The 21,780-nt window shown below is 44.2% G+C and overlaps 1 protein-coding gene across 4 annotated transcripts in view; it reads left to right on the plus strand.

The window, feature by feature from the left end:
- Positions 1-21,780, plus strand: part of SH3BP2 (SH3 domain binding protein 2) — an 86,321-nt gene that overhangs the window by 31,123 nt on the left and 33,418 nt on the right. The window contains exon 1 of one of the 4 annotated variants that reach the window (XM_048048174.2): positions 17,159-17,302. The exons of 2 other annotated variants lie outside the window; for them this stretch is intronic. The gene's annotated coding sequence lies outside the window, so the exon portion shown is untranslated. Of the gene's footprint in view, positions 1-17,158; positions 17,303-18,148; positions 18,679-21,780 lie in introns of those variants that run through there. One more of the 4 variants, XM_048048187.2, reaches the window with a different exon arrangement.

Below are 21,780 nucleotides of genomic sequence, written 5' to 3' on the forward strand. Positions count from 1 at the left end.
TGGTAATTCGGTCTCTAAATCTACTCAAGTGCTAGCAGCTCGAACAAAGATCATTTTTTCTGATACTCCTTCAACTTTCTTTTTTTTTCTTTTTTTTCTCCCCCAACTCTGTTGAAAGCATTTCCCAGCTAGTCCACTGTCTGGTTCCTTTACATAGTTTGGCAACGGACTGAGTGCATTTCCAGTATCTCCTGGTCATAGTTGTGGTCATTTCAGCAAATGTTGCTGTTCGTTGTATCTGGTTTCTTTGGACACCGAGCTGTGAGGTCGGTATGCGGCTCCTACATCCTGTAAGCGGTGTGACGTTTCATGTTACGGTGGGTTAGTCATGCCTCGTCACCAACATTTAGTTCTGAATGATTCTCTCCCCACACTTTTTTTTTTCCTGTCATGTTTTTACTCAGATTTTCTGTCTTTCGATTTCAAAATGGGCTTGGTTTGGGTGCTACAGGTGCTGCGGGCTTTGAGGTGACTGCATCTGCTCGGAGGTCGGAGGCAGACTCAGCACGCCGCTGGTGGCACCAGACAGCACACGCGGGGCAGGGCGCAGCTCTGCAGTGGGAGCTCGCTTCAGCTACAGAGGGTGTGAAAGGTAGGGGTAGAAATAGTTCCTGGTTTCTGTCAAGAAAGCTGCTTTCATGCAGGGCACATGCACTTTTGTCAGCAAAGCAGCTTTGTTATCTCCAGGCTTATTAAAAAACACATGTATACAACTGCTTATCTCAGAGTTGAGGGTGTCTCCTGGCCTCAAGGAGGTAGCAAAATGCATCTTAGTTTGTGAGGTTTCCAACATGTGGGAAGCTTTTAAACGCCCCAAGGGCTGAACCGTTTTTTCGTGACAGAAATGTTGTGCTTTATCTGTGAGCTCATCTTGTGGGTGAAATCAGAGCCGCTGCATGCAGAGGGTTCTTACAAAATCCCTCAGAGATAGATTTTGAGGATGGGTTTTCTCTAAACCTTATCGTTGCAGAATGACAGATTATCATCCAGTCTGGTTTCATTAAAAAAGACAATAGTTAGCACGCGCTTCAATTCCATATACGTATTTGTATTAAGTTTCTCAAATTACACGTAGTTGTAAAATATATGTTTCATTGGATGCAGATAGTTTGTTAACCTTAGGCAAGTACAGGTGCAGAATTACTCGCAGAAGTAGTGCAAGGGACAGGAGAGGGAGCCTTCAGCTGCTCTGTTGGAAGAAGTGGTGTCAGTGCTGCTTCCCCTGCTGTCCCTGCTCGCCCTGCCACCAGCCCGACGTCCCGCCAAGTCACAGCTGCTGGCAGGAGTTGGCACCTCTGTCCCCGAGTCACGCTGCACCTCCGGGGCGATGCTGCTCACAGGCTTGTAGAAGGCATACCGAAATACCTTTCAAAATGGGTTAGAAGTGACGAAGTTTTGCGGAAACAAATTGCATGTGAAGGGAACTCCTGTAAGAGCCTGGGGAGGAGAGCGACTCCGACAGATGCCATCTTTTGTGTTTGCCTCTGAGGTATCCTCCGATGTGAAATGTAAAGGGCAGCAGAGCTCCTGAGCAAGCAGGTCAAGGGATATCCACAGCCAACTGAATGGATGCAGGAAGAGATCTTTAGTGTTAATTAAGCATTATTTCTTCATTTCTTCACAGATGTTTTCTGATTATTATTATTATTATTTTTTGGTCTGGCTTGCAGTGTATATTTTTACTTCCCATTTCTTTATCTCCCTCCGAAGATAGGGCTGGTTTCAAGTAGCTAATGTTAAGTTTCTTTTTAAAGATGTGGCAATCCTTACCACTGGAACACCCCCAGCAAGTTTGCAGCTTCCCTTCCGCTGGTCTGCAATACCCCGAGGGTAGGAGAACATTTAATCTGTCTGCAGGAACTGCACGGGCCAGTCTGAGAGCTGGTGCTGCGGCGGCCAGCAGAAGCAGCATCTCCCCGTGGCTAATGGCAGTGAGGAAGCTCTCTGGCATGTGGCAAAGTGAGGAGGAACCCCACCTGAGCCCCAGGCGTCCCCGTGAAGCAGATCCCCAGCTCTGAGGGACGCTCTGTGCAATACTGCAGGTTTGGAAATCTCAGGAGGGATTTGCTAAGGTCAGTCTAACGCAAAGGATCTCCAAATGCCACACTGCAGGGAGAACCTTTCCCCCTTTCGTGGTGAGCAGGAGGCAAGGAACAAGTTCACAACTCAGAGTGCAGGAAACGCTCACGTTAGCTGATAGACACGCGTCCTGGCACCACACTCAGGATTGCTGGGACACAACTTCTTCCACAGAGGATATCAATGCAATGGCCTGCTTGGAAACCAGACAACTACAAGCTTTCTTTCCAGTATCTTCTCTTCCATACTGGTGGTGGCGATTGCAGAGACTCTATGGGAAACCAACGTTCAAATCTTTCTCTGTGTCCGGGATGACGCAGCCCCCTGTTGTGCAGCTGCTCGTGAGAAGGGCTGTACAACCTCTCTGCTGCCCAGAGAAGCTGTGGATGCCCCATCCCTCGAGGTGTTCAAGACCATGTTAGATGAGGCCCTGGGCAACCTGATCTAGTGGGTGGCATCCCTGCCTGTGGCCGGGGGTTGGAACTGGATGGTCCTTAAATCCCCTTCCAACCCAAGCCATTCTGTGATTCTGTGCAGGGACACGGGGGACACCCAGACTGCGGTTTCTGCCCATGGGATTCTCCACACAAGGCATCGTGTGGCACTGCATGCAAAGCGTGCCATCCTCCGGGAGCAGGAGCCCGAGCCCCCGTGCTCCCCTGCACACACGCTGCACTTACAGAGGTTTGATTTTCAGTGGTGAATGTGCGCCCTTACGGCGCAACAGATCAAGCAGCGATGTCAGGCTGGCTCTCATGAGAAAGCTGAAGTAATAAAGCAGTATGAGGAGTCGTAGAGCTCTGTGCCGGCTTATTTAGCTTATTAGCTGGACTAATTAGCCAAGATGGAAAGCAATACATAAGCAGTCACTCTGCTTCTGCTTCCTGAGCCAGTTTGTCCAGAGCCTGCTCTGATATTTCTGCCCAGTAAAGCATCGTGCTGTGTAAATATATCCTTAATGCTGCAAAACAAACGGCCTCGTAGGAACCTTACTACTTGCATATGCCATTGTTAATTCATAACTTTATATGTGCTGGAGACCTTTCGTATAGGATCTATAAGAGAAAAAGGCACAGCTGTCCCTATAGTATTTACCGGCAGAGTTTGTATTTGCTACCCTAGATAATCTGGGTCACGTGTTTTTTAAAATGATTTTTAATGTGAAAATTCCTTAATGCTACTGTGAGATATCTTATATTTTGCAATACCATTATAAAAGTGCTTTATGCATGATTTCTAGTACAGCTGTCAGTGTTGACAAACATTCCCATGGAAAGATGAAACAGGGCAGTGTACAAAGCGGACTAAAAAGTAGGCTAAAAGAAAGATGTTTCCAAGTGGGTTATCTTCACATGGATATAAAACACAGAGGGAAGAAAATGAAGAGCTGTTCATCAAAGCTACAAGCAATTATGTGTGGGTTGAACAAGGATATCTAGTCATGAATAATTCTTCCTTTGGCTTCTAGCTGTCCTTTAAAAACATAAAATACAGTTTAGGAACAGCACTGGGGTGAAAATGCATAGAAAAGTCTGGGGAAAATAACTTCTTACACCCAACTGTGCTGAATTCTCTATGAAAAACCCTAATGAATGTTGGTGAACCCGAAGGCTAAAGGAGTAGAGGTGGAGAAACTGAATCTGCACCACGGTTTTCTAGAGAAGAAGATGCACCAGATGTCCATCTGTCATCAGGATGGAAAGAATGCCTTTGCAAGAAACATGGGATGCATGCTTTCAGCTCTTTATTTACCAAAGGTGCCATACCCTCACCAGAAGCGAGGCTATTGTATGACTCCGTTGACTAGCAGACTGTTCACCAGACAGAAACGTCAGAGTCAGATATGGTGGTATGAAGGACGTGCTGGTGTCAAGGCTCATCCTGGCTTAGAGAAATCTCTAGGAATTTGTAGCAAATTGCCCAAGAGGTGATAATGAAATGAGAGTTAGCCAAGTATACTCTCAGGGAAATTGCTCGGGGCTTCAGGTGCCACACAGGGCATAACAAATATCCGATGGCAGATAAGAAAGCAAGTTCTAGGGGAGTTGCTCTGAGTTTTCAGTCACAGCTGTAATTCTGTGCAAATGTTCATGTAAATGTCAACGCTCATTCAGAAAGGTGGGTAAGCAATAAGTTGTGTTTGTTTATGGGATAATTGGTGCTAGTGAGGAGTGAAGCATGTTTTGTATTTGTCTGAGGCATGCTTACCAGAAAGGCAACCAGTTTTAATCTGCTGATATCAACAGGGCATCTTGCTTTCCTAGACAGTCCGTTCCACGCTGTGTGTATGTTAGTACTCCACACAGCTAAGCTAAATTTCTTGGGTTCATCTTTATTTAGGACTCCATCTTTGTGTCATCTGCAAATTTTACCCATGGTTAGTTTCTCTTTGCTTCCATATCAGTCATGGAAATACTCTGTAGTGTTAGTCCAGAATAAAACCTTGCTAGAAACACACCATTTGGTGATGAAGCAGTGAGGACATCTTGAAATCTTTCAGCTACTTCTGAAGCCATGCACTGGCTCACTTGTATTTTATAGTGCCACCTTTGTATCATGATGTCATGGTGTACTTATTCAACCATCTCATGAAATTTCGTGCTTAATATATCAGTTGCTTTCATCTACTAAACATTTCAAAGAGAAATCTGGTTTGCTGAAGACAACCATTTTTTGTGGCTTTGTGTTAGTTTTTCCCATAAATCACACTGGTGGACACTGAACATACACCAACGCTTCCATTGCGTTCTTATTTGTTTTTCTGCAGTTTTGCCTGAGATCAACAAACTAACAAATCTTCTGTTGCACTGATTTTCCCCTCACTCCATATGTTTGCTCATTCTTAATTTTGGCACAACCGTCACACTCTTCCAGTTTTGTTGGAATTTTGTTCTAGCTGCATTTCGTATTCTTAAAGCCAAAATATATCAAGAAATGTAAATAGGCCAGAGGTACTCCATAGCCTGCTCTCTTACAATTCCTGGATGCAAATAATGTAGGCGGGTTGATGTTACAGGATTTATCCAAGCAGATGCATTTTACCATCTGACTTGTTTGCTAATTTGACATTTGCTAATTCATCATCTTCATGTGATACGGGTACATCATATCCCTTCCTCCAAATATAAACTAAAACCCTGAAGTACTTCTGCATTTTCTGAAGCAATATTAACAGTGCTGTCATTTCCTTTGACTAATGGGCCTTCTACTGCAGCTAGGTTTTATTTTATTCCTGATGCATGTATAAAATCTCTTTTTGCTAACTTTACCCCCAACTTCTTCATAATTTTAGTCTCTTTTAACACTTTTCTATGCTTTACAGCTTCCTAGTTTTATTGACTGTTACCTAGTAACCTGTTATTTACAGTTTCTTTCTTTTTTTGTTTTGTTTTGTTTTCATTTTTGATTACTGCATTCTCTTCACCATTGCCTAAGAATAGGCTTGTAGCCAAAATATTCCTTTCTCTTGATTTTGGAAACATGTATTTTTGCATATATATGCCGAGCTCTGTGTATATTTGGACTGCCCTTTGTTTTTCTGCAGTGGATTCCTGACTCCTTGACAAATCTGAAAAATTGTTATCAGTGTATTTTAGAAATTCCTGTGGTTTCACGGAATCATAGAATAGTTGAGGTTGGGAGGGACCTCAGGAGTTCATCTTGTTCAATCCCTCTGCTCAACAGCAGGGTTAGTCCTACGGGCTGTGTGAGATTCTGAGCACAGATTTCCAAATTGAGACATTTAAAAAAAAAAACACATCTCTTCACACATTACAAACATGTCCTTACCATGTAATTCCTTCCTGTTCCTAGTTTTGGTTACTTGTGTATAACTTATTATTTCCATTGGGCTCTTTGTGCAAAAAGGAAAGCATGGCTTATGCATCAGGTGCAGTGCTCTCATCAGCCATAATTGCCACGTGGTGTACCATATGGCATAGATAAGCAGAAAGAACTATATCCCCTCTCCCAAATCTCATTTTCTCCTGCTGTTCTCCTTCTCAGGAAGTAAACCTCCTGGCTCGCCTGACAGCAAATGTACATAAGGTCTTGCTATACCGCTTCAGCCTTTTTTCTCAATGTATGTTACAAAGTTGAGGTTGACACCACATTTTGCATCAGTCCATTTCTAAGCATCTGAACAGCATGACATCTTAGTTTGCACCTGGGCTCTTTTCTAGGGCAAATTTAATAATTTGGGGTCAGGATCGGAAGTCAGTGCATGCTGGGCTCTACCTGTTTGTTGGAAGGATGCAACCTGTGCTGATCCTGCAGACGATCCCATGACAAGCTGGAGATGTCTGCAGCAAGGAGGCCACTTGGCCTTTTATGTTCCAGAAAGCCTTGAGGTCAGGGCCTGGGTTTGCATGAACCCGCCAGGCCCTGGGAACGTGACCTTCATCTCAGTCTCGCTGACCGCTGTGACAGTGGAGGGTGCAGTGGAGGGGCCTTTTTTGCAGGCCACAGAAAGTAAAACAAAAAACAACAACAACAAAACCGTCAAACCACCAACATGAGGAAATGGCTAGCACATCCTATCTTCAGCGCGGTAGCAGATCCTAAGCTTGATGTGGTTCTCCTGTATCAACTATACGGATTCGTAGCGGGGGGAAGAAGAGAGAACATGCAGACGTGAAACTTCTGGGTGCCTAAACATAGACGCCGAGCGCTGTTTGAGCTGCTCCGTGCTGTCGTGCCACGTCTGTGTGCCTCGTAGTTCCTAGGTCATACCTGGCAGCTTCATGTGAAACTTCAGGATCCCTTAAGGCATCTCAAAAGGCATAAAATGCAAACGTGTAGGCGACTGAATTAAGCCCATTGAGTGGGAGTCAGATTCATACACCTTCATTTAGGTGGCTAAGTGGAAGTATCTTATTTGCAAACAAAGCTTCCTTCATAACCAGTGGGAATCCAAGTGAATGCACTCGAGCATTTGATCAAGCGCAGGTAGGTGATTTGGACGAGCTGAGTAGCTCCTTGGAAACACGGAGCAGAGCTGAGGCACCTTGCTTCAACAGGGGCACGTCGGGGCTGGCCAGATACCTCGGGTTTGTCACCTGGCCCTGGCTGCTGCTCCGGGGGTGCAGGCCCCGTGTCCTGGTGCAGATGTCACGGGTACTGTAGGGCATCTCAGATGACGTTAGCCATTTCCATGTGGGCAACATAAAAACTATAATCAAGCCCTAGAACTCCACTGGCCGCGGAAGTAAATTACCCAGCTGGCTCACACGTAGACGGTAATACTATACATGTAAATCTTTGTGTCTTAATCTGGAGCTGAATCTCACCCACTGTGTCTGATAAAGGACCCACATAGATTAAAGTAATTGTTATTTCTAAGGCTAACGTTGTGCTTTGTTTGGCTCAAAAGCTAACATTTCTAAATTGCACATCAGAATGTAGCTGCGGTAGGGAATAATTTGTGTGGTTTACTTTTAAGCTGTGGGGATCTGTCAGAGGCTGAGATGCTCTGTAGACGCAGAATTTACCAGCAGTTTTTTGTCCTTCGTGCCACCAAGAGCTGCAGTTTCTTCAAGTAATTTGTGAACAGCAATGAAGACAGGGAGGGCAGAGTATTAGCATACCTAGCAGCGTACACCCATGGCCTGAAGTGACGGAGGCAAATGATTGTTACAGGAGCAAGAAGCTGTAATGCTCTATGGTTCGCTTTTGTAATAAAAGTGACAGCCTCTGCCGCCTCATCTTTGCTCTCCTTTATTCCTGATGTAAAGTGATGTTCAGCAATAAAAGAAGATACCACAACGATTTTTTCAGGCACCGTTCTGTTCCCATCAGAGGCAGAAAGCGTCTCCTACTTCTGCAGGCAGATCAGTTTTGATCAAGGCAACATTTTCTCCAGTTTCCTGGAGGAAAAGCCACTGGAAATGTTTTCTAGCATCAGTGAGTTTTATATGAACAAAAACTGGGGAGAAATGCCTCCTTTTTCTCAGTGGTTCATTATGTCACCAGGCAACTGCCCTGATGCATAGAGAAGATTTAGCTTTGGGTGCGGAAGGCAAACATTAGTGAATAGTTACTTGGATATATCATATCTTTTGTGAGAAGACCTCAAATTGCTTTCCAAACAATGAGAAAATAAGCTTCGTAACACTTGGTGATGTAAAGGAAGATGAAGGAAAATTTGCCTCATACTGAAAATATGTGGTTGGCTTTATCTGGAAAAATATAGGGCTTAGAAAAACAAGCAAGCTCCCTTATCATTGTACCGAGAACAGAAATACTAGTGATAAAATGTATCTGTGGGGAAACAAAATGAGCACTGATTGTCTGCAAATTAGTTTGTGATGAGAACAGCTCAAACCCTTCAGATTTTTGGTAGGAATAAACCTTGCAGGAAAGGGAAATTTTGTTCTGCACCGTATTGTGTTACCTTGATTTACCAGAAGATCAGTACCCTATATGTTTTCTAAAACTCTTTTCCTATAGACTTTCAGTAGTTCAAGTAACTCTGTGTTTTGTGAGTACTCCTTTTGCTTACCATTACTGCTATGTTGTCGATGCACAGAGGGATGTTAGAACAGAGCTGGCTGGTCAGCCTTGACGAGCAGTTATTCCTTGTTGTTTTTCCTCCTATGTTCTGACTTCGTACTGCGATGCTCCACAACGCATGGTCCTCACGTCAGCTGTGTCTTAAAACTCAGCATCTCCTGTGCTCGCTTACAGAGATCCGTCCTATATCATACCTGTCTCTGCCTTAAGACTACGTGGGGCATGCCCTGCACTTACTGTTTAAATAATTTTATCTATTTACAGTGTTATGTTCATTTATGGGTAATAAATCTGTCTTCGATTGATGAGTCACAGAAAATGCCAACTCATGTCTCTTGTTTCTTTATTCCCAGTTCAAGGCTCACATAATTTCATTACAGTTTGGTGTGTAAACTCACCTTGAAAACGCTGCATTTGAAATACATTCCTGAATCTGAAGAGGGGTGCAGGGATTTGTAGTCATCCGCATTATGTCTGTCACAGAGTGTGCGCTCCTCAGAGCAAGACTGCGCAGCACCAGACAGCTTCCCCAAGGAGACAACACTCCTTTGTTCACTTCTGGCTGTGTTTTTTGCTTATTAGTTGAATTCTTGGCACAGTTGTTGGACAGATGTCGACAGTCACAATCACAAGACTGTTTTGGGTCCTCTGGTTGTTAGGTTTGGTTTCTAAGGAGCTTGCAGCTCTTCTTCCATTGTCTGTGCCCTTTTGAGACACTGCTGTCCCCTCCACCACCTTTCTGAGGGGCGAGGCAAGTTTCTCCATAATTCTCAATATAGAATGCTTTCTTCCTGATGGCACTGCTCTGTCACAATAATTCGGTCACAACGTCTGGTGCACAGATACTTCTAATTTATGACACGGAGCTGCATATTAACATGACCAAAAATAAAATGAGATGCTACCTCTGCAGTGCTTTTAGTGTTTGTACTAGCTTCATCCAGATCTTACAGAAAATCCCAGCAAAATTCCTGCTGAGAAGAGTAGGCAATGGATTGAGTCTGATGAGAATATATATATATATATATACACATGTATTTTGAGAGCAGTGATGATAATGTAACGATGTTCGTGTTGGTCATATGAAAGGTCCATCTAGCCCAGTATTTTTTACTACAACACCTAGAAAGTGGCAAACTTGGTGGAGGGAGAAGTGGCATGCATCTCTTTTTAACAACCGGTGCTGTTTTAGGCTTGCCCAGGCTCACTCGAAACCTGTCTGAACTCCTAGCATCCACAGCGCCCTGAGGCAAGGAGATCCGCTCACACAACGCCACCTTTTGTGGTGCTTGCCTCTGCTCTTTTTGCGATGGGGAAGCTAGCACTGCACACAGTTTCCCAGATGTGAGGCTTGTTGGGTTTATACTGTGGCATACCACTCTTCTCTGCTTTGCTTGTGTTCCCTTGCTGAGAATTGCCGATGTCCTGTTTGCGGTTGGACTCTTGCTACGCATTGAACCACCAGCTTTTTGGGGCCATGACAGCCCAAGAGCTCATTCTTCAGTGGCCATAATCAGCCCAGGGCCCATCAATTTGTATGCTAAGTTAGGCAGATTTCTACAGTTATTTACACAAGAGTTTAACCTTGCTCAGTTGCTCAGTGTTATTAAGTCCTTCCTCGCAGTCAGCACTTACCTTTACTACCCCAAAGAAGTCGATATCAGCACATTTTATCACCTCCCTTCTCACAAGAAGCTTTGCATTACAGTACTTTTATCATATCATGTGTGACTATATCGAACAGCCTCGGTTCCGTGCTAGTTCCCAAGGAAGGAAGATGCCTTCCCTCGCTGTGAAAACTCTCTGTGTAACTCCCGCCTTCTATTTCCTATCTTTTAACCATTTTTTGCCATTGGTGCTCAGCTTCCTGAAAAGTTTTTGGTGAGTAACTGCACCGCGGGTGTGTTAGAGATTGAGACGGGACACAGCAACCAGAGCTCCCTTTTCACATGCTTAATGACTCCTTTGGGGAACTCCACCAGATTCACTTGTGAAGCATAATTCCTCTTTCTAAGGGCTGTGCTGACTCTCCCTTACCACATTTTTAATTGCCTCTCCTAATTCTTTTATTATGCTCTTTATTAACCTACCCCAGCCCAGATGTCATGTCTATCAGCCTCTAGATCCCTGACTCTACCTTGGAACCATTAAAAAAATTGTCCTCACATTTATTACCTTTCACTTCCCAGGTGAAATGTTGGCTTTAAGCAGGAGGTTATACACCACAGTTTGAGGGTAGAACTATATTCTTGTAGAGCTCTTGGCAGAATAGTCCCGTGTCAGTGGCTGTCTATCTTGTTCATTTAAACTATAGCCTTTTCCACTGATCCTTCAGTTTGTCACAGGTTCTCTAACAACTCTTCCATAAAGATTGGGTCTTGCGTAAAAACTTCCCTAATTCCTTTAGAGAAATAAGACATTTATTCAACTTTTTTTTTTTTTGGTAATGTTCTGCTATGCTCTCATCTTCTCGGAGTGTACTTTAATCGTATTGACTCTGCTGATTCTCTGGTATCCTTCCAGTTCTGCACGCATTTGGAAAACCATTTACTGTTGTTTTTTATAGTTTTTGCAAGTTGCTCTTCAGCAATAATTCTGGCCTACTTTATTAGTGCTTTTTAATGTGTTTTTTCTTTTTATTATTATCATTTTCTTCATTTGGATATGTGTCAGTTTTTTGAAGGATACTGTAATAGATTCTGCACCATTGCAGGACAGATAAACGATAAAAAATCTGCTACAGCTTTGTTCAGTTCAAAAGAATGCCTCCAGTGAGGAGCCTTGCCAGAAAGAAGCTCAACGCAGTGGTTAAGAAAATAGTCTTCATGCAGTCGAGCAAGGATTTAAAGATAACTGTGTGAGAAACAGAGCAACCGTAGCTCACATACGAAGAAAGATTTGAGAAAGGGTGTAAGGATATCAGCACAGTTAAAGGGCAAGGTGAGGAACACTCAGCGTCTTGTTGGTACAGAAGGAAGCTGGAAACTGCCCTGGTTTCCCCGGCAATGCTGCCGCCCACACCAGCAACTTCAGCCATCTCCACCAGGCAGACAGAGGCAAGAGATCCACAAACCCTCACGCTAGAATGGTTTTGAGGCTGCTGCAGCCTCCAACCTTAGGCTGTTCCCTCTTTCATCAAGCTTAAAATTAGCCCTAATATCAGTTGAGCGACACTGCTTTCCTATTCTCCTAGTGATGACTGCATATCTAAACCCTCCTACATGATATTGAAACCCTTAGCCACTGGGTTTTCTGGTGTTCATGCCTTTAAAGGCATGTCTGGAGGTGAACAGCTCTGAAAGGTTGTATTCCTGCGCTGGATTTAATGTCTTGCCCTTTGCTCTTCTTGGTATGAACCATCAAAAAAAAGGCAATGGTTATGTGAGTAGTAATTTCCTTCTGGAAACTTCACAACGGTGTATGTTATATCGCTTTGACAACACGAAAATAATTTGACTCGCTAACAGCAGACTGGAATCGCTCTGATGATTTCCGTTACTGTGCAGTTTTCTGTGAGACTGGAAAGAGTAGGAGGAGATCACAGCGTGGCGCACTCAAATCACGACTCGGATGTCGGAGGGTTAGCACCGTGTTATTTGGGATTCTCTACCCCTGCAGCTACAGCTAGATTTCGTTTATTCAGTTTCAGAAGGGAAAAAACAGCAGTGATCTAGACACAAGTTTCTTTCTTGCTGCAAGTTTGGTGTTTATTGTGATTTTTACTTATTTATTGTGCTCAGCGTAAAACCAATTAATCTGTTTTAGATCGTAAGGAAATACTCCCTTGGAACATATGATAGAAACCGACCGTTTTCACCTGTCTTATCAGAAGATGGGTTAGCAGATGAGGTTTTGTGGGAAAAGATCATACTTTCTGCAAATGAGAGCAGGCGAATTAGGGGAAAATGCATTTTTCTGGTTCCAGTAATAGTCTCCTCCTCCTTTAATAATTATAACCATGCAGGCTGAAAATCCCTGCTATCCAGAGCAACATTATTTCCTCCAAAGGCCAGATATGTGACAGATTTCTTTCTCAGAATTTTTATAATTCCGTGTTTTTCAAACACTTGTCATTTTCTTCTCTGATATTTAGTCCAACTGCAAAACACGTTAGTCAAATGGACGCCCTTGCATCTCCCGTGCCAAACCCAAACTAGAGCTGCTTCAGCACAAACACGCTGAAAAACAGTCAGAAGAGGCTGCTGCTGCTTTCTGCAGAGAGGAGTGATATAATTTGCTTGTGTGCAGATCAGCAAAAAAAGAAAGGTAATAATCTGTGTTGCCACAACAGTAATGACCCCAGAAAGATCCCTCTCCTCTCATCCTGTGCATCAGCAAGACTGTTAGATTGAAGACAAGGAGTTGCATACTAGCTGTCAGCCAAATATGTTGCAGAAGTCCTAGTGAGTTTATTTCCTTGAAGCTTCAGCAGGAAATCATGACAGAAACAGGCAAAAGGCCTTCACAAAGCCCTGCTTTTTCTGGCATACTTCCTCCATCCATTATGAATTACTCTGTCTCTGTGGGGATACAGTTGGGCCCTGGAATAGATTATGTAGCTTAAATTAATAGCAGTATTTGTCAGCATTGGAAGGAAAGAAAAAAAAAACCACAATGGCTTTATTTTTACCAAAGGCTTGGTAAGAGTCCTATAAACACAACAGAGAATACTGTTAAAGAAAACATTTGCTCTTTTTTAGATCTCTTTATCTTTGGAATCTAAATATTTTTCATGTTTCTCTGGCACTTCTAACTAACAAAGATAAGAACCCTCCTTACACTAAATATATTGTCATTTTAATGCATGCCTTTTGGGGAGAACAATCAGAATCCGTGTGCATCTCAGGGCAAATGTTATTATTTGTGTGTACAGCACTTGGCTTGAGAGGCCCCCGTTAGGGCCTCTTGGGGTATTGTCTCTGGACACTCGTGATTTCAGTCTGCATTCCCAGGTCGGGATAGCATCTAAGAGAAACAGCAGCAAGCAGAATCAAAACTGGCTGTGATTCTGGGGTAGAGCAATAGATGGAAAAGCACCTGAGCATACTTAAAGCATTAGGTGTGTTGCATATCTAAACAGGTAACCCAGTCCACAGTCTCAAAGTAGGAAAATTCACTAGCATGACAGTACCAGCTTTAAATCTGGCATGATTCTTGTCACAAGACAAGGCAAGAGTACCTAAAATTTGACATACGTGCTTCTTCTGTTCCTTGGGAGTGAGGGTGTTTTAGCACACGCTTTACAGAATAATGGACAGAATTACAAATAAACAAAACCAAAATCCCAGCAGCCTTCCCACCCCAGGTTTGCATTTTTGATGATGCTCGGTTTGGTGCAGACAGCCTGCACTGGGCTCTTCTTACAACTTGTGCCCCACATGACTTCGTGAAAACCAAGGAAAGGAACTTTTACAGAAAACTTTTAAAGAAACTTCACCAGCTGGAGCTCAAAGCATGTAGCAAGCAACCACAAATGGGAAAGTAGGTATAAACAGAGGTTCTGCAAAAAAAAAAAATAACGAAAGACTGATCAGCAAAAGTAAACTATGTCTCGAGCTCAGGAAGTGAGAATTGCCAAAAGGCAGGCCAAATTGTACACGCAAAGACAATTATCACAAATAGCCCAAGGGTTTGCAGGCACACACAAAAGAAGAGAAAAAGAGGAAGCAGGGCCACGATGCAGCGAGGGACAGTATCCTCGGAATTCCGAACTGATGAAATCACAAACAAACAAATGGTTTCGATAAGTCTGGTAGGTGGGGAATCCAGTCCAGCTGAAAATCATATGCTGTTTTTCTTAACGAGGGATATGCAAATGCTGTATTTAAGAAGTGAAATCAGTATCACAGCTATAGTCCCTTCAATCTGATTTTATATGCACATTTGAAGAAAAAGGGAATTGTAGAGGCAAATGGAATAAAATGGAACTTTTTCTTCCCCAAAGTAGGCCGTGCCAGACTAGTCTGACCATCCTCTTTGATAAGAGCATGATTTTTTTAGGTGAAATTAATGTTATATTCACTGATAAAATGAAGTTGGGGTGTTGCCTCACTACAGAAGAGGATTAGAATTCAACGTGACTGGGTGGCTTCAATGGTCAGAATGACATAAATTCAACAGTATCGTACAGTTGTGAGCTAGTAAAGGCTTCGGATGTAAGTAATGAGTTCATCGGTTTGATGACAACTTGGAAAGAGCAAGCTCATAAAGTAATTATGGCTTCCTGACATTACATAACTGTGATCCTAAAAGGCATTTCCAAGAGGAATAAGCAAGTGTTGCGGTCCTCTCAGATGGAATACTGCGTGCAATTTAGGTCACACAGAGAGCTTCACTTGAACAAGAGGAAAACTCAGCGGAAAAGAGAGATGTAGAAGGGCCTCTTACCTTGTAACATAGTGTGTGTAAAGGCTTGTCAGCCTCCAGTTCGGGGTGGGGAACACTTTCCTTGCTAAGGATCAAATATGCCTGTCCAACACCTTTGGCAGACCACACGTTGACATGCTCTGCTGTCCAGTAATAACATGTTCTGATTTTAATCATGGGCTGTACCATATAAAATGAAGTCACTGGGCATACGCAGCCAACAAAGTGAAGGTTCCCCGCACCTGCTTTAGCTTAGTGCTTTCAGTGCACTAATCTGTCTTCTCTGGAGACTAAAAGTTCTGGATTCAGTCAGACAGGAAAATAATTGCTGTAATTTCCACCAACCAAGTCAGGATGTTCTGACACAGAATTCACGCTGAAGTTAGTGGAAGCGCTGCACACAAGCAGCTTTCCCTCTTGCAGTCTTCCCACGGGACTTATTCATGTTATACAGCCTGCCCACGGTTGTACACAGCTGTCAGTCCTTCTGCAAGGGAAAGCTAAGGCCGGGGGAAAGGCTGGTGCTGGCTGCAGCCAAGACACATGTCGTGGGAAAGCTTAAGGCGCTTCATTTTCCTTAGGCTCTGCCAGTGCAATTACTCCCTTGTACTCTGAAGTGATATTTTTCTTTACATAAAGACTCCTGCAAATCAAATGGTAGGTGTTAACAGCACGGTACTTATGCTCTAAGTCAATCAAGGCTCAACACTAACCCGCATTTCCTAACCAGCTTTTGCTAGTCTCTGCTGTACCTACAGCACAGGGCTTCGTTTCACAGACCAAGCACCATCCCTTTTGTGTTCAGAAAACTGATTGACTGATTCTTTTTGCTACCTCATACTTCAAAAATTTGTGAATGACAAAGAGAAATACTAATAAATGGCACTCATGGGAAATACCGCACCACTGTGTTTTCTGACCACAGAAACCATTTTACTGCTATTGTAAAGGTTAAGGGCTTTAAAACTAGCTTAAAATATTAGCTGACTAATCAGCAAAGGACCCGCTGCTCTTTATTCAGATAAATCTGTAGGATTATGCCAAGATCAATGTTTTAGATAGAAATATTGCTTTATGAAGTGCTTTTTCACTTCTGTTCTTGTTACAGAAGTAAATGGAGTTAAAGGTGTGTACTTTGTATCTCTCACAACACTGACATCACACTAGCACTACGTGGTGTATCATTTTTACAAGACAGAAAACACATTCTAAATTGCTAAACATTTTTTCTATTTTGCTTCTCTATATTTTTATATACCACTTTAATTTTTCAAGTTCCTACTCGTTTTAAAAGAAAAACATTTCTTTTGCTTCTGTTTTGTTTTCAGCTAGAAAAAAAAAATCTGGGAAGTAATAAAAGGAAAATGGAGAAGCAACAGCCCCAAGGTATACAAAATGCTGAATGAAATAAAAGCATATCTTAAATGAACATCTAACATATGAGAATGAAATTAACTTTTTCTTATCAACATTTAAGTCACCTTTTAGACTGCTTACAAATACCTTTCTAACCACGTCATCTCTTAACTAGCGATAGGACTAGAAGAAATTGCCTCAAGTTGCACCAGGGGAGGTTTAGGTTGGAAATGAGGAGACATTTCTTCTCAGAAGGAGCTGCCAGGCATTGGAACAGGTTGCCCAGGGAGGTGGTGGACACATCCCTGGCGTGTTCACGGAAAGGTTGGGCCTGGTGCTTAGGGACATGGTTTAGTGGTGACACTGGTGGTAGGGGGGTGGTTGGACCAGATGATCTTTTCCAACCTTGATGATCCTATGATTCTGTGAAAGGTTGGATGTGGTACTTGGGGACATGGTTTGGTGGGTGATATTGGTGGTAGGGGGATGGTTGGAGTAGATGATCTCGGAGGTGTTTTCCAACCTTAATGAACCTGTGTTTTGCAGATGTTTTATGAGCAGCTTTCTCCTCAGCCTTGGCGTCCTCCAGGCAGGGACCAAGTTACGTGCGGGACACCCTGGTGTCGGTCGGGGATCCCAAAGGCTGAGAATCCCCTTCTCCGGGGCGAGCACCTGCTCACAGGGAATGGCAGGGGCTGGAGGCCAGGGGCTGCGACTTGTGCCCAGCACTTGGCACAACCTGAGGACACCGGGCGGCAACGGCGACGCCTCTGAGGGAGCCCGGAGGGGCACGACCCCCTCGGCGGGGCTTTCCACCGCCACCCCCGGCACCCTTCTTCCCGGAGAAGGCCGGCGGAGCCCCGGCGGCCGGGGGAGGCGGCAGGTGAAGGAAGGGGCGGGCGCTGGGCGCGGCGAGCGCCGTGCGGGGCCGGGCTCTCCCCGGAGCGGGGCTGAGCGGCCGCCCGCGGAGCCGAGCCGGAGCCGAGCCGAGGTAAGAGCCCGCTGCCCTCAGCGCCGCTCCGGGGAGCCGCCATTTCCCCCCGCGCCCTCCTCCCTCAGCGGTCCCCTCGCGTGGCTGCCGCCTCCCCTCAGGGGGAGCCCCACGCGTCGGGCCGGCTCTCCTCTCCCCCCTTCTTTCTCCTTTTCTCCCTCTCCCTTCTCCTTTCTCCCGGGGAGGCTCCGGCGGGCCACGGCCGCCGCGGAGGAGCCCTCGAGTGGGGCGTGAGGGCGTGCCCGCGCCTGGCGCCGCCGCCAGCTCCCCGGCGGCTCCTTCAGGTGCCCGCAGCCGGCCGTTTCCCTCAGGAGGCTGCCCCGTGTCCCCCCCGGGCTGTGGGGCAGGGGGACAAATCCCCTCGTACCTCTCCGGGGTTAAGATGTTTCCCAGTTTCAGTCGAGCCGCGGTCTCGGTGGTGTGTTGTGAGCATCAGGGGTGGTTTCCTAGCGGGTTTCCAGTGATAATATAAAGCGTGCTCAAGGATGAGGCAAGAGCTCTTCAAGATGAAACACAGATTACAAGTGCATCTTTAACAATGTTTTCTTTAGCCTTGTCGTCTTTTTCAAGACTGATTTGGTTCATGCTGCCTTCTCGGTCTAGGCTTGCAGTTCCTGCTCAGCTACAGGTGTAGAGGCTGCACACATTGTGTTTTTGTGTCTGTAGAGAGCAAGGACAGATGGCTCGCGTTCATTTAATTCGTCAACTTCTGTCCCACAAGTGACCAGTGGAAACTGATAACAAATAATACCAATCTCCCGAAAGTGGATACCCGCTTCCCCTCTTCCCAGCCCATCCACCAAGGCCCCTTTTCCATGGGTCCTGGCGATGCTAGCAGAGAAGAGGTCAGTGGTGGGACCGGACCGTCCGTGCTCCCTGTCGAAGTCCATCGTTACAGATGAAGCGGTGCCGCTGACAGGATGCCGCAGAGCCTCTCCTGCTGGTGCACACGCTCCGGCTGGCCTGCACGCAGGCAGGACTTGAGTTTCCTGTGTGAAGTTAGTTGCATTAAACTGGTGTATTTCCTACTGTGAAAAACAAAATGTCCACTTTCACTCTGCTCTCAGCGGTTTATGGCTGGGGAAGAGGGTATGAAACAAATGAATGGCTGAATTATACACCTCCTCTATTCTTAGTTTTATGTGTACAGGAAAGGTATAGCTGGAGCCTCTGCAGTTTATTTCGTTCAGATACCTCTTTCAAGCTACAGTTGGAAGTAAACTTAACTTGCTGTTTTTCTTTTAGGCATAACACATGTTCCTTTCCCTTCCTGTTACTGTATTTTGGAGCCATCCTGCTGTTGCAAGAGAGCTGATTAATAGATACCCCATGCCAATATTCCATTCCTGAGGAGTCAGTACTGGGTCAGCTTAGCGGTGGGTTAAATACTGTTTCCTGTTTGTATGTTTTTCGTTTTTGAGATCTCCCAGCTCTCCCTAAACTTGTCCACAAAGCATGACAAATTTCATATTAAAAAATCCAGCAAACAAAGAGCTTTTTTAAGAAGTTGTAAATGAGGGAGATACAGAAACGCCAGTTCTGGAAGAGGTCTGAAGTGCTCAAACCACCAATGATGAATTCATACAGGCACCTCTGGCAGGGCTGTCTGAGTGACAAACACCCTGTGTTGTTGTTGACTGTGAATCTGTAAGATGCCACATGCAGATAAACCCCTGGACTTCTGGTCTTTTAAGACCAGGCTTCAAATCTAATTGTGTTGTTAGAAAACTTAGTTACCCTACAGAAAATGAGGTAGCAAGAAAAGTCTCCTCCTTCAATTTTTTACGTAAATGGACATGTAGTAGCCTCCTTTGGTGGAAGACCAAACATGGCAGCCACTTTGGTGTGAATAGTAAGAATGGAAACTCATCAAGATCTGTTAACTTCTTTCTTGTAACGTTGAAAGACAAACGTGGATGATCAAAAGTGTAAACCAAAAGGCACACGTACGCATTTGTTGTTTTACCTGTAGGAAAAGCTCTTTTGACACTCAGCCTCTGGTGGTTGCGTTGTGTGGTCTTCACCCCGCAGCCCTCAGGTTGTGAATGCATTCATTTCTGCGCATTACAATACAACAAGATTGTGGTAATGGAGGGGTATGAGCTTTGACTTGACGACGTTGACTTGGTGCTGGCACTTCTTCCAGTCTGTTTGGCAGGAGGTGCCAGACAATGGGTAACTCTCGCTCTTGCCAGTTTATCCAGCAGTTTCCTAAGTATTTTGGAATGTGCAGCCCTGTAAGCATTGTGTCAGTCAGTTGCTGCTGGCTTAAGCCCTGGTCTTAAAAGTACTTGCAGATGTGAGTACCCTATTACTTGAAAAACTGATCATCTGTATGGCTGTAGGATCAGGATCTTGGCTTGTTACTTCTACCAGATCTGGCAGGATGTTTCATGGTTGCTTAGGCTCTCAGCAGAATCGATGGGTAGCCCTGCAAACAAGAGTGTGGGGATTTATCAAGGGATTTATCAGGGGACTTCCAGAGTGAGTTGGTTTTGTTTAGATGCGAAAGTATCGATACAATGATTCTGCCACAATGCCTTCAGTCTTTTGATGGGGATTTCTGAGGTAGGAGAGAAAACAACCTTATAGATAGCTATTCCTGTCTTGCATAGCAAGACAGATGTCTTGTCTTGCATGTTTCTTGCACTTTTTAAGGTGAATTTATTCCATGAATGCACTTCCTGATGACATTGCTGTATTTTTGTGTTTGAACCTGTAATGTAGTCAACAGTGTCAGGAGGAGATGGGAGAGATGAGCCTGGACTCAGAGGGACCTGAAGCAGCAAGAGAGGGACAGGACATTTTCATACATACAGTGCTAAAGGGAGTGTGCATTTTTTACACTGTTTTCTCATGTACATATATCATTGCCAGTTCCTTTAATACTTACAAACCGTTGCTAACTCTCTTGATAATAAACATCTCTTCCACTCATCTTAATGCCCAAATGTCTAGCAAGTTATGTCTTTTGTGATGTTTTGAGGAAAGAATTGAAGGCACTGAAGTTCTGGTCGGTTTGGGGTACCGTTGTAAACCTTAAGGAATTACTTACCGTACTGTGTAGTACAAGCATACGTCTCATCAGATTGCTTGCTGAAGCCAGATGAAAGGACCAGAGCACGTAACAGAATTCTTGGTGCAATGTGCTTTTTAAGTGCAATGTGCTTCTCCACAGTATTGCTCCAAGAGCTATTTGAAGGCTTTTTTTTTTCATTCTTGTCTCTTCTCCATGAACTCCTATGTTGACTTTCTCATTTTTCTTTTATTAAAAAGAAGTGGGGTTGAAGAGTCCACGTTTCATTTAACGCATGCAGGAATCTGAAAACTGTTTTTCCTCAGGCCAGGGATGAATTCTAAACAAGGCCAAGTAATAATTAGGGAAGAATGTAGAGACATGGCTACCTATGGAAACAATCTTAAATGTGCTCCCTCTATCCCACCATGCCAGTAACAAATAATCTATTTAGTTTACTCGCTTGCCAGCTCATTTATAGTAATGACCCAGTTCTTTTCTTTTCCTAGGTGTCATTGCAGCAGTTATGCATATCTGGATGTCTTTGGCAGAATGATATTTAAAGGCAATGTACGGTGCAGGAAAGTCAGAGAAGGAATTACAGCCTTCCGCTCAGAAATCAAACCTGTCCTTAGCAATGCTTATCTCTGCAGCTTCCACAAGCTTTTTAAAATTATTATTTAGGAGGAGGGAAGAGAATAGCTTGCACATCTACTGTAACACTCCTTCCTTCTGCCATCACAGGCCAGTTTAAGGAGACTAATTCAGGGACACCTGATCTGTACCTAGGGTGTTCTCTCAAGTTTTTCGCTGAAGTTGTTTTGGCAAATCTTAGCTTTGTGTAAGCGTACATTCTGGATCTGTCTACCAAAATTTTTATAAGTGGCTGAGCTAGACAGCTGGCCTGAAAGAAGCAAATCTTTGGCTAACTTTAGGAGTTACCTGCTTGCTGAATTTTGTTGCTGGATTAATCTTCCTATCTGTGGTTGCAGAGAGGTAGGAAAGGCAGACCTGTTACTTCCTTGCAACCTTAGCTTTCTGGAAAGACCACAGATAAAATGACAAGATATAGAATATAGAATCAGTAAGGTTGGAAAAGACCTTCAAGATCATCTGGTCCAACCATCCCCATACTACCAATGTCACCCACTAAACCATGTCCCTAAGCACCAGGTTCAACCTTTCCTTGAACTGTACCATCCTCCCTGGACAACCTGTTCCAATGCCTGACTGCTCTTTCTGAGAAGAAATTTCTTCCTAATTTCAAACCAACACCTCCCCTGGTGCAACTTGAGGCCATTCCCTCTAGTCCTGTCACTAGATGCCTAGGAAACTCTTATTTTCATCCTCTTTATGTTTGAAAATTCTCACTGTTCAACTGGCTATCATGAAAGCTTTCATACTTTGCTTGTGCTAAATTATGATACTGACTGTCAAATTGTACATCATTAATCACGTACGA

Source organism: Anser cygnoides, chromosome 4 (genome assembly GCF_040182565.1).
Source record: "Anser cygnoides isolate HZ-2024a breed goose chromosome 4, Taihu_goose_T2T_genome, whole genome shotgun sequence".
Taxonomy (NCBI): Eukaryota; Metazoa; Chordata; class Aves; order Anseriformes; family Anatidae; genus Anser; species Anser cygnoides.